This window comes from Aythya ferina, assembly GCF_964211825.1.
Source record: "Aythya ferina genome assembly, chromosome: 2".
In the NCBI taxonomy this organism is placed as follows: domain Eukaryota; kingdom Metazoa; phylum Chordata; class Aves; order Anseriformes; family Anatidae; genus Aythya; species Aythya ferina.
The window spans coordinates 140767518-140781029 of record NC_140297.1 but is presented as its reverse complement, the minus strand read 5'-3'; the positions used below and the strand labels follow the sequence as shown (position 1 = coordinate 140781029).

General features: G+C 37.4%; 1 long non-coding RNA gene across 1 annotated transcript; it reads right to left on the bottom strand.

The window, feature by feature from the left end:
* Nucleotides 1–579: 579 nt before the first annotated feature.
* Nucleotides 580–8426, bottom strand: LOC311432261. The gene is made up of 2 exons (XR_014689922.1): nucleotides 8323–8426; nucleotides 580–1024 (listed from the first exon to the last, which is right to left on the bottom strand). It is a non-coding gene; the product is annotated as an uncharacterized lncRNA (long non-coding RNA).
* Nucleotides 8427–13512: the final 5086 nt, after the last annotated feature.

The window sequence follows — 13512 nt, the reverse complement described above, 5'->3', positions numbered from 1 at the left end:
TAATTCAACATAAATCACAAAGGGGAAATTATATAAACAGGTGAAAAAATTAGAGAGAAAATTGGGAAGTAAAAAAGATAGCATTAGAGGCAGGTTTGATAATGAAGTGTTGAAATTACTGGGACTACACAGATAAGCAAAGGAAACTTGTGCAGAGATCCATGAGGACATGATCGAATGTTAGGAAAGAAACACAGGTTTCAGCAGTAGACACACAGGTCATTAGAAAATTAGAAGGAGGATGAAGAAACTGGTACAGAAATAATTATGTGTGGATGAGTAGGAGGCAAGATCTGTACAAAAATCTTCACATCATGCCATATGAAATTGCCTTGTGAATAAACACTTCTGACACAATATTCCATAAAATAAAATGCCATATATTCACCTACAGTGAAGGCAGAGGATGCCAGACTCTTGCATTGGCCTAAATGCAACTAAGACAAGGGAAGAATGCAAATGAAAAACACATTTTGTTTATAGAAAAATATGCAGCTAATCGTGTTCAGTTATTATCGTAGAAATTACATGTTTTCTGCTTTAGCTATATTCTGCCACAGTTAATAATTAAAACACAAATACATGAAACACTAATTTAATGGCAGACTTTGTAATTACACAAGTACCGTAAGTGTTTGTTTTGTAAACATATGTGAAATTCTTTTGTACATACTGTAATTAGGAGATCATAAAAATCAGAGACTATCTCAAAAGGAAAAACTAGCTCGCTATTTATTTTTTTTTCTGAAGCAAACATAAGTGTACAGGACCCACCACAAAAGCAGGTGTTTTCCCAAAGCCTTAAGGTTTCTAAGCACATCAGTTAGTCAATGCTAGTCTATTGCTGATTTTACAGCTAATTTTTTACAGAAATTTTGTACTCCTTTCCGTATGTCTTACATCAAAACTTCAGTCATTGCAGGGTCTGAGCAGGGCAGGGTCATGCTGTTGGCTCAATCTGCTCCACCTGCTCCCAGATGTCGGAAGAAGCCCCACGTGAAAGCAGTGGAACTCATGTGCTCCCCTGGGAAAAGAGAGGGTTGCCAAATCAACCTTGATGTCTGAAGAAAAGTAATTATGACTCTGAGGGCAAAGGCCTTAATTTGAACAGTCATGGGGAAGGACTTGGATTCACATCCTGTGGTGGGTTTCTCTGTGAACAAATTCAGCTCTTGGAAACCCTTGTCTCCAAAGAGTTTGTCCAGACTGCAATTTTCTGTTATGCTCTTGGCCAAGTGTCTCTTCTGTGTCAATTTCATGGTAAAAAGTAATTGGGGAAATGAAGTTGGACAGAAGACAGATCTAAAAAGAAGTAATTTGCAGAAAGAAAGCAGGAAACATGTTTCAGAAAGAAAAGAGCTGTGCCAAAGGAGAGCTGGATGCAGGCTAAGGAAAGCCCTGAGAACAAAAAGGAGGGCAATTCACAAAGACAAGTGTTAAGACAAGGAATGAGAAATAGCAGAGAATTTGCAATGCAATGGAAGGGAAGGAATAGAAGGTCATCTGCAAGACAGGAAGAAAATTAGACAGGTGCCAGTTCTTCACCTAATACCTTTTTGCCTTTGACAGTCATCCTCCTCAGTTTCCTAGTGAAAAGCTGGCAGTTTCCATAAACAAATGAGCTCCTCTTCACATACTCCAAATCCCGTACACCTAAACAACTACTTTTGTTTTCCTTTTGTCAGTCAGGTTTTGATTGTTTTTATGAAGGAACTTTTGTATGCTTGCATCTGGACTTAATTTTATTTTAAAACAGGGATGGTGTTTGACAACAATACTTTTCAAAAGAAAACATAAGGTGGGATTGTGCTTGTGAAATGCTGGACTTCCAGCCCCTGGACTCAGTATAAACGCTGCTTATCATCTGATGCTTTTCCATTTCTCACCATGCTCAGCATTTTGTTTTCATCTGAGAGTTAAATCTCTATACAGCATAGGGGCTGGGATGATTTTTCTTGCTTGCCTATCACACATTTCCCAAAGGACATCGCTGCAAACTCAGTTTCCAGTGGGACTCTCCTGGCTCAAGAAACAACTTTGTCTGGCTGAAGAAGCACACCTGGGCCCCTAGAACCATGCAGTTATTTAAAATATTAGCCTAGTTTCCTGTTCAGAAGGGACAGTGTTTGCAAACTGTTCTAACACATAATTAGGTTTGAGTGGGTCTTTTTTTATCACAGAATCACAGAATGTTAGGAATTGGAAGGGACCTTGAAAGATCATCTAGTCCTTTATGATTATTATTTTAATGACTTTGTTTCTTCAGGTCACCCTGCCTTCTACTAAAACCATTCAAAGACTGTTTGAAAGCCATCTCTGTCAACACACTTCTCAAATCAGCATGTGAACAACCAGACAAGCTGCTTCTATTGACTTCTGTTGCTGCTTCAGCACATAAAACATCTTCTCATTTTGTATCCCACCTTCACCTGCTCTTGTAGTCATGTAGCCTCATTTCAATGTTTCCTTTGAAATTCACTCAATCATCAGCAACTGAAATCTTTTCTCAAATCCATCCATGCACAGTTCATGTATCCTGGTGAGTCTGCTCATTGATGCTTATCTCTGAGCTGCTTTCATTGTATGAGGTTTTTACATTCACACCAAGACTGCTCTGAAGGTGTACATATGTACATATAAGCAGTCCTGCAAAGTGGAAAAAAAAATCAAAAGAAAGCAAATGCACCTACTCCTGAATCTCTAAGGTCCAGCCACTGCAACAGAGGATATGTTCACATCTTCATAGATAAAAGGAGAATGTCAAATTTAGTAAAAGTACTCTCTCCTTACTGAGACAAAGTCATCAAAAGTATGCATAGAGTGTACCTGGATTTACTGAATGGAAGAATTATAAGTTTTGTTAGTGCCCTTGTCTCTTGCTAATAATTCTAAACTTTCTGTTTTGTTTTTGTTTATTTGTTTGTTTTTAACAGCTAGGGTGTGCTAGGATAATGTTTTCTTAGAATTACCTGTTATGATTTTCGTATTTCTTTACTGACTGGTAACAGCTCGGAGAGCAAATCCATGTTTGTACAGTTAGGCTTGTTTTTCTCCAACTGCATTACTCTGCATTTATTAGCACTGAATTTCATCTCCCATTTTACTGCCCAATTACTCAATACTGTGAGATCCTTCCACAGCTCTTCAGAGCCAGCTTTCATTTTTACTACACTGAATAATTTATCATCATCATGCTTTATCAGTCTCTAACACCTTTTCTAGATCCTGTATGAATATGCTGTATAGGACAAGCCTTAACACAGATCCCTATATGGTACAGTTTTCTTCTTCTATTGAACATTTACTCCAACCTTTTGTTTACTGTATTTTAAGAATACGTTTAGTGGTGAAAGATATTTATCTGTTCTTGCTAGAGGCATGACAAGTAAGTTTTCACATGAAATTTTGGTGAAGAGCCTCTGGAAATCCCACACTGTATCTGTTGGCACAACCTTGTGCACATGCTCGATGGCTTCCACAAATATATTACCTAATAGACTTCTAAGACAGAAGTTCCCTGTACAATAGCCATATTAACATTTCTGTCTCTATCTGTCAAACTATTGGCTGATTCATGTTTTTTATAATTTTAACAAAAATGTTGAACCTGGGCATCAGACTTACCAAGCATTCCGGAGCCTGTTTTAAAAACTGGCATCATAAAACCTACTTCTCCAGAGGCAAGAACAAAGCTGTGAGGGTTGAGTCATATTCCAAAATCAAGGCACAGTTTTATTGTAACACATATCTGTAGACCTACAAACCTATCTAAAGATCTGTTATTATTCAGAATATGAACAAATACAAAAATCTCTTTTTCTGACATTTCAGTTTCAGGAAGACTCTAATACATTCCACATGAAGATTCTAGCTAGCACAGAAGCCACAGCAAACACAAATTCAAACAATTTCTTTAGCTTTCCTGTTGCAGATGGATTTTCTATGGATGCTCCTTGCATTCTCTAGTCAACCAATTGCTCTTCCAGATCATCAGAAAGACTTTGCTCCTGAAATACTGGAAAAGGTACCAGCAACTGTATTTTAGTTTAGCAAATCTCCTTTACTTGCTGTTCTACTGTAACAGCCCTTCCTTGACCTCTTCAGCGTGTTGCTATGTGCTGTGTGCCTCAGATGCAGTGTTGTTAATTCATGATACCTACAAGCATTTCACCTTTTCCCTATATACACAGCCTCATGACTGGAACCAAAGGCACTGATGCCATCCAGATAGTTGGCAGGTAAGAATGGATGTGAATAGTGTTTAGGATTGGCTGGGTGACTCAGGCTTGTCCATGGGTCTGTGTGCAGTAGATCTGTCATGCCGACATGATCTGCCTCCACGCTTGTCCCCTTTTCTTCCCTGTTTATCCCTTACCATCTGTTTTATTCAGTAAGTGTTTTTGCCAGAAGAACCAGTAAAGATAGAGGGCTTCTCCTCTAACACTGAGAGAACAGGAAGTAGAAAATCTTACCTTCACAAAATTGACTACAAAGAGCTTGCAGCTCAGGCCATTCCTACCTCACCACATGCTGCAGACCTCATGCTGTGTAAATGCCCTCAGCTTACATCCTCTTCCACATCTGCATTGTAACCCACTGTCAGTCCCAGCCCTTTCACTGAGCCATTGAAGCTTTATGACTGAATTTATGTTCTCACCTCTGTGTAAATCCGCTATTACGTTTCTTTAAGTATGAACTTGAGGAACTCCCTAAAGTCCTCATATCAGGCACTGTGGATAAACATTACTTTTCCTGGCCACTGTTTCCTGCATGCATGCTTCCAGTGTGGTGTAAAATTGGAAGAAGCGTTGTTATATAAATCTGATACAAGTAAGTTCTGAACCACATTTTTAGGGAACTTTTGCTAGACCTTTACTGGAGAATCAGGAAAATATATTAATAAAAAGGCCTATTTTGATTCTTCTTTTTATTCCTGTCTTTTGCCCTGAAGAGCACAGAATAGCCTTCAGAATAAAAAATACAAATAAATAAATAAACCATAATAAGAATTTGAAATACCTGCCAGCAGGAAAAGAAGGAAATGAAACAAAGAATAACAGTCTGTCACCTGCATTGTCTTTGTTTGCCAAACAGAAAAAAAAAAAATAAAAAAATAAAAAAATAAAAAAAAGGAAGCCTTCCTCTGCAGGGCATGCTAGGTCAAAGAGGCTAGTAAAAATTCAGCAGAAGTCGGTAAGGATTAACCTATTCAGAAAGAAGATACAAAAATATAAGGGAGTGTCTGTTTTTTTCATCTCTCAGCTATATCACCTCCTTTCTTCACTGGGTCTGCTTACATCTTCTTCTCTACAGTTTTCATCCAGCTTCTTTTCCTTCAGCTGTATACTGCTTTTGCCTTTCCAGTTTCTCATAAACTGGACTTACTTTCCAACTGTCAGGTACTAGACATGAGTTTCTGTTTCACTGAATATTTGTTTTCCCATATCTCCAGTCCATTTCTACACAAAAAAAAAAAAAGATGGCTCAGCACTCTCGTCTTTTCAAAAGCAATGCCCGGTGGAATTAAAGTATTTCTTTTACTACCACATGATTTTTTAATCTGTGTTGTACTCATGAAAATTTTCATGGGGAAAAAAAAAATAAAACTAATCTTAAAAGAATACCTTTTAACTGAACATGCCAGGCACCTCTACAGGGGATTTATTCAGAAATCAGAGCCTTCTATAGCCCTTCATGTCAGATGATACTCTGCTACGGTGCACTACATGAAACAGGAGTTCAGTTTTTCTCTCATCAGCAACATACATAATAATTGATAACCGAAGCAGTTTGTGAACGTAATAGAGCCCCAAGAGTGATTTTAAGCTTGTATTCACTACATAGCCATCTGCTGTTATTTCAAATAGAAATTTTATTAACTTTTACATTTTAACCTTACCATTTCTACAAAGGTCACAATTAAATATTAACACTTTAACTTGCAAAAAAAAAGTTAATCATTCCTTTTCTACTAATAACACTTGGTCTTTGCTTCTGAATATCTCATAAATGTGATAAAAAATGTCGCTAGAGAGCAAGGGAGGTTTCATCAGCAATCTGGTCAGTGAGGTTAGAAAACTTATCTGTGTATGATTTCTTTCCTTCAAGAGAAGAGCAATTAGGATGTTTTGTGATGAAAAGCAAAATCATGTACATTTTAATCTTCATGTGCATACTCTTTTTTTGCAAATATAGTACAGGTCTCTTTCTGAGCTTATTATGAAGTAGAATTATGATGCTGGAAGTACTAAAGCTGACACATCTAGAAATGGTTCTCTTTAAGTTGAAATGGTAGATAAAATAAGCATCTGATGGTTTTGTTGGAATCAGAAATGAAGTATTTTTCATACCTGCAGCACTTAGCTAATGTAATTTAAAGTATACAGTGTTTAGGAATAGTGTTAAAAACAGAGGACAAGAATCCCAAAAGAAGCACTAATAACATTGAAGGTACCAGTTTTGAATGACTAGTTTAAGTTTTTTTTACACATGATTTAAACTTCTAAAATATTTGACTAGGGAATTTTGCATGCTTCACTTTTTAGATAAGAAGTATCAAGCCTATATGCAGACCTGTTTTTCAAAATGTAGAGTTCAGTATATTAAGAAATCATGTGGGTTTTTTTCTTTTGTTTATTTTGTTTTGTTTCTTAAACTACTATGCTAAACTAACATTCTTGAAATCATTTCTGACTTGCAAAATGCGGGCTTAGAGATTCCACACAACAGGGAAATTATTCTGAAAACATGGAGCAAACCAAACAATGGAAGGGGTACCGCAGTAAGTCTTGGATATCAGAAGATAATTTTACCATCGTAACTCATAGTTAAAAAACACTAGTAAAATGCAGATCTTACAGCAATCACATAACCAGAAAGGCAGCATGTCTTATGCTTAGAGTATTAGTACATCTTTCAGCATTGCAGACAACAGCAAACTGGTAAAAAGAATCCATAATTAGTCTACCAAAGGCAAACCAAGTGTGCAGAAAGCAACTGAGTGGGAAACATGAGTTCTGCAGTGCATCTGAGGTTCACTAAGTAATACTTGGGACTGTGAAAATGTTTGGAACTGTCTTAGTATTATCCTTATGAAAGAGAGCTGAGTTAAGCCAGTAAGGACTTTTTAAAAATCCCTCTTCACATGCATGTCTTATTAAAAAAAAAAAAAATTAAATCTCCTAACCATCTTTGAAACATTTAGAAAATGTGGTGCTAGCTGTGATAATTAAACAAGACCAAATGCAGTACTTTATATAGTACAGTGCAAGAGATATGGCTTGGTACAGAATTAAATTCTTGAAAAAAGCATCCATTAAAGTTTATTTATATATGATGTAACATATATATTGCAGCAACCTATACTGCAGAATGCCATGATACGCTGCAGAGTCTTAGATCTAGTTCAGCTGAATCCTGGTAAGGACCTAGAGGACACAGAAATGTACTGTGGTGCTTCATAAAGAATACAGTTCACCAAAACAATATTTTACCCCTGAGGAAAATCTACTAAAACCAATCACTTTCTGTGGAATGTTCTGTCACCAATAAAATTTTGTTTTCTGAAATGAAAATACCTGGTCAGGAAGGTTTTGAACAGTTTAAATAGTGAACATGTAATCCATTATTTCTCATTGTTTCATAATAGCTGGTTCATATATGTATGAATAGCTTCCAAGATACTACTTTTCTGAAAAGGAAGTGAGCCACTTCAACACACAGGAAAACAAAAAAAAATTCTGGGAAAAGAGCTTGTCCTGCCCTGTTGCTGAAAACACTCCGTAGCTGTAGCTCTTGTTTTGCTTGGCACACAAACAACAAGGCAATGAATGGAGTAACCAATCCTATTTCCTGAGCTTGAAGAGGCTCCCCATTAGCTGTCAGCAGCAACAAGTTTGTCTGAACAAACATTGCAAGGCTGTCGGTATCCACACACACAGTGGCTACAACCCACCATTGACTGTGCTGTGCACATGCCTGAACAGGTTAATTGCCTCTTTGCCAATCTGCCTCTTTGGCAGCCACAGCGCTGCCAAAATACTGATTTTCCGCTTCAAATTGTGAAAAAGCTTGGAATGGAAAGGTGATACTAAGGAAGTAATGAAATAAACTCCAGAATAATAACTCTAAAGCAGGTTTTTAACCATTGTCATCAGTTATTCTGTAAGCCCTACAGAAAGCTAAATGTGACTGGCATCTATCCTTGTTACTACAATTCCTACCAACTCAGGTGAAGTTTCACTAGAGCTGCTGAAACTAAAATCAAAGTTATCTCTGCACTCACTGGAGAAATCCAGGCACCAGTATATGTTGGGGACTGACCTGTCGGAGAGCAGTGTAGCAGAAAGGGACCTGAGGGTTCTGGTGGACAGCCAGATGACCATGAGCCAGCACTGTGCCCTTGTGGCCTAGAAGGCCAATGGCATCCTGGGCTGCATTAGAAGGGGGGTGGTTAGTAGGTCAACAAAGGTTCTCCTCCCCCTCTACTCTGCCCTGGTGAGACTACATCTGGAATATTGCATCCAGTTCTGTGCCCCTCAGTTCAAGAAGAACCGGGAACTGCTTGAGAGAGTCCAGCGCAGAGCCATGAGGATGATTAAAGGAGTGGAACATCTCCTTTACAAGAAAAGGCTGAGGGAGCTGTGTCTCTTTAGCTTGGGGAAGAGGAGACTGAACCTTATTAATATTTATAAATATGTAAAGGGTGAGCAGCAGGAGGATGGAGCCAGGCTTTTCCCAGTGACATCTAATGATAGGACAAGGGGCAACGGGTGCACGCTGGAACATAGGAGGCTCCGCTTAAATGTGAGAAGAAACTTTTTCACAGTGAGGGTGACAGTGCTGTCCAACAGGCTGTCCAGGGGGGCTGTGGATTCTTCTTCTCTGGAGACATTCAAAACCCACTTGGATGCATTCCTGTGTGACCTGATTTAGGTGTTCCTGCTACAGCAGGGAGATTGGATCTTTCAGGGTCCCTTCCAATCCCTAACATTCTGTGATTCTGTGAAATAGAGGCACTGATGTCCTAAATCGTCTTTTGTCACAACAAAACATCTCACACTCTTCTGTGACTTTATAGAGTGTCCGGTCCTTCTATATCCCTAATTTAGACACCATAATCAGGTGTCTGGCTTTAGAGAACTGAATATGAGATTATATTTCAATCTACCAAAATAGAGATGAGGTGACCAATGCATGTAATAAAGGCACAAGAAAAAAATAAAAATAAATAAAAAATAAATAAAATACGTGGAGCTTTACCATTTATATATAAGTATTAAGAAAACAGATTGTTGGGAATCTTTTCTTTCTCATTACAATACACAAAATTCAGTAATATGTTTAACACATAACATCTTAAGGTACCATATTCAAAACATCATACTGTTATCATTTAACATGCATGTCTCAAGTATATGAATACATCAACTTTGTCACTGCATCCTTACTGCACATGTACAAAGCATTCCCAATGTCCTATAATAGAGGGTCTCCAGACCCAGGTGCTCCTGAACTGATTATACTAAAAATGAGCATACAGTAGTAAATTACAATATGAATTTTTACATTTTAGAAATATTTTGATAAATCATCTACGCAAGGTTTCAAATGTGCAAGTGACCATGATAGAGGGGTCCAGGCTGCAGAACCCAGACTGTGCTCCATGGTCTTATGCTTTTCCAGTTCCTCAGGCTTTCTGATCAGCTTGCCCAATGGTTGTACTGACCTTAACTACGCACTACTCCCTGCAGATCACCGATAATCTGCTTAAAAAGACATAGCCTTCAGGCTACAGAGTTGCTGTCTTTGAAGCCCTGATGTTACCATAGTTTTGGGATTGCTAACATACCTTACATACATCTAAAAGGACTGGTTTTGTCAGCTTTACTTACCTCTAACTGTGGCTTTGTAGTCCTTCCTTCCATCCTTGGCTACTCATTTCTGCAGACTCCACTGGGCTGGCACTGATGTTTGTACAAATGTTCAGAGAACTGGGTACTATTGAGAAATAACCTCATCAGCTGTGAGTCTTGATGTCCTGAGCATCAGTTTCAGACAGGACACACATTTATGTCAGATGAAAATGATAATGTAACTGCAGTCTCTTGCATTTCAACTCATCTATGCTTTAAAGTACCATTACACGACTTAAGTGCTAGGGAATCTCGATGAAGCAAGGAAAGCTCCATCATCTGACCATTTAAATTCTTCTTGCTCCTAGTCTTTATTTTATTTATTTATTTATTTATTGCATTTGGAAAAGCAACACTTTAAAAATTAACTATATACATTTTTAAGGATCTGTAAAGTTTTTCAGACTTAATATAGTGATTGACCTGAACTACTAAATAAGCTTAATCTTTGAAGTCACAAGGAATTGTCACCAATATATAGATATAATTATACAACAGATACCACAAGGGTTTTCCTTTTGTTCATTGCTCTAACTCCTGCCTTCACGATATAGGCATGTATTTCCTCTTCTGTTAGACATGCAGGACTTATTCTACTCCTGAATCAAGGATTTGAATGGTGCAGCCTTCTATAATTGGGATTTCCTTAAAAATATTGAACATTTTTACTATTAACTGCTATCTTCAAAATCCTAGGGCAACATTCCAAAAGCTTTGATTTGCCCCCAAATGATTTGGTTCCCAGAATGTTTCAATTTCTGGATTTAGCAACTCTGAGCTGTGGTGCAGAAAAATATATTTTAAAAAATCTTTGAAGCTAAGTGCAGAGAAGAGCCCAGTAGCCAGCTAGAAATTGCAGCACGCTTTATTTTATTTTTTTTCCGGCATCAGGATTCCAGCCCAGCAGGCATACAAACATCCAGTGTATGCCAGAAAACACAACGAATGAACCAGATATCAGGATTTAACTTTTTCTAATAATAAAAAGGCAGAAAAAATGTGGCTGCTGATGTTAGTTTGGTAATTATCAGCTTCCATATTATCTGTCTTTTTTTTTCCCCCATTGCTGATGGACACAGCCTACTGAACTCTACTTTCAAGTTTAGAGTCCTAGCCATAGGTAAAAATGTGCTAGTATTATAAACCTTAAATAAAGGTAATTTTCTTTCTATCCCCATCTCCTCATCTTCAGCAAAGGGAGCAAGCCCTTAAACTAACAGTAGCTGTGTGCCAAGGATCTCAGTTTTCAAGCCTTGTTTTGCTAGTTTATATGCTGGCAAGAAACTCAAGGGGATGGGAGAGATTACACTTAGTCCTGGAGGAATCTGGATCACTGTCCAGGAACTCCCACCAACAAAGTAAAGAGGTGATGTTGATATTTTCTGAAAAGTCTTTTTGGGAAGAGAGAGTGACCACATTATAGAATTGGAAGCATTATCTGGTGGATTTTCTAGAAAGGTATTTTAGGTCCGGTCTTATTTAACATCTTCATTAATGTGTTAGAAGTGAAAGTAACTAGCCCATAATTACATTTGCTGATACTAAATTGAAAGGAGTTTCAAACTTCACTGGGGACAGAGAAATAATACCAGGGGACCTACAGTACAGATATAAGCAGAAAAATCACAAAATAATTGGGAAGGATGGGAGTAGACGAAAGAGGAAAGGAAATAGAATACCATTTTAGAGTAATTATTTTTTTTTAATTGTTTTGTGTTTCTATCCATTAATTTGCTTTGTATCTCATACAGTCAAATACTAGTTCCAGGTATTGAGTGGCCAGTCAAATGCTATAATTAGATATTTGGCAGACATCTAACAAGAATATGAAGGAACTGCAGGCTGGAAATCAGGGGTCTGTCACTGTGAGGAAAACAGCAGGTTCACTCCATCTGGGAAGCGGCTACACAAGCAATGGAGGTGCTTTGCTCTTAATATGTCTTGTGAAACACACCTTCAGCCTCTAGGCAGAGGGATGCTTTGGTCAAAGGTATATGGACTTGTACTGGGACCAAGTAATGACTGATGGGTATTTGGTGAACATGTTTTGTTCCTTTGATTAATTCAGGAATCAAAGCAGAATTGTTTTAATCCTCCTTTAGTCTTTTTATAATAAGACCCTTGTTTAGTGATGCCATGATCTTTTTATCCCTCTTATTATTTAGTAATTTTTGATGACTTAAGTGACAGAAAAATATATGCCTATCTGTGCACATTTCTACATGAAAAAAATAAACCAGTTAACAAAAATTTAAAACAAAAAGGAGCTTCTTGCTGTTCGCTGTTCACGATACTACCAATAAAGGCGCAAGATGTCAGAAGGCAGAGCAAGTACTGTATGCTAAAATATTAATGTTAGTAAACATTGATTTGTTTAGATTTAATATAGAGGATTAAGGAACGAGGAATGAAGAAATAGGCATCAGGTAGTGCCCCAAGGTAAAATGCAGCTTCATAGTTATGAAAATTTAATTTGACTGCAATGGGAATAATTGCTCCTGTTTGGTAGCAGGCTTATGCCAGCAAGATAACAGTCACTCAAACGGACATCACCTTGCATATGCTCTTAACCAGCTGCATAATATTCTCAGTTGGAGAATGATGTTGTATCCAATTGTTACAGGGGAACCATGCAGCTGAAAAACACGCTAAGTCAGACTGCATAATTCTATAGTAAAATATTTTTCTATTATGAAAATATTCTCGTATAAAATTCTGCATAGTATCCAGAAACTTCAAACAGTGCTAAACCTGTTGCATTGTAAAATAAAAATAATAATGATAACAATGACAATAATGATAATAATGATAATAATAATATCCCCTCTCCTCTCCTCTCCTCTCCTCTCCTCTCCTCTCCTCTCCTCTCCTCTCCTCTCCTCTCCTCTCCTCTCCTCTCCTCTCCTCTCCTCTCCTCTCCTCTCCTCTCCTCTCCTCTCCTCTCCTCTCCTCTCCTCTCCTCTCCTCTCCTCTCCTCTCCTCTCCTCTCCTCTCCTCTCCTCTCCTCTCCTCTCCTCTCCTCTCCTCTCCTCTCCTCTCCAATAATATGAAAGCTCTTTAAAGATGTATTAATTATATCCATACATTAAACAAATAAATCCTTTTTAAAATGAATGTGGAATATCTTGACATTTCTAGGGCAGGATAGAAAGGCCTTAATAAAGCAAAAGAATTAAATCCTGAACCTTAATCTTAAAATAAATAAATAAATAAATAATAAAATTAATACTGCTAGCCACCTCACAATGAAGGAAAAAAATAAATAAATAGAAGGACTAATATGTTATTGCTTTTAGACCACTCTGAAAAAAAAAAAAAAAAAAAAAAAAAAAAAAAAAACATTAATAAAAAATAAGAAACTGATAATAAGTCAGCAAGGAACTGATGTTTAAGCTGAAGACTTAGAGTAGTAAATGCACTTATTCACTGTTTGCATTTCCAATAACACTTTTTTCATTCATCCTTTTCCTCTTCTGTTTTCCACAACACTTCATGACTACTGAGAAAACGTCATTAATAACTGATACAAAGAATCACGCATGTGCATATAGATAAACTGAGGATGACAAAATATCAACTTGCAGCTGCTCAATTGAAT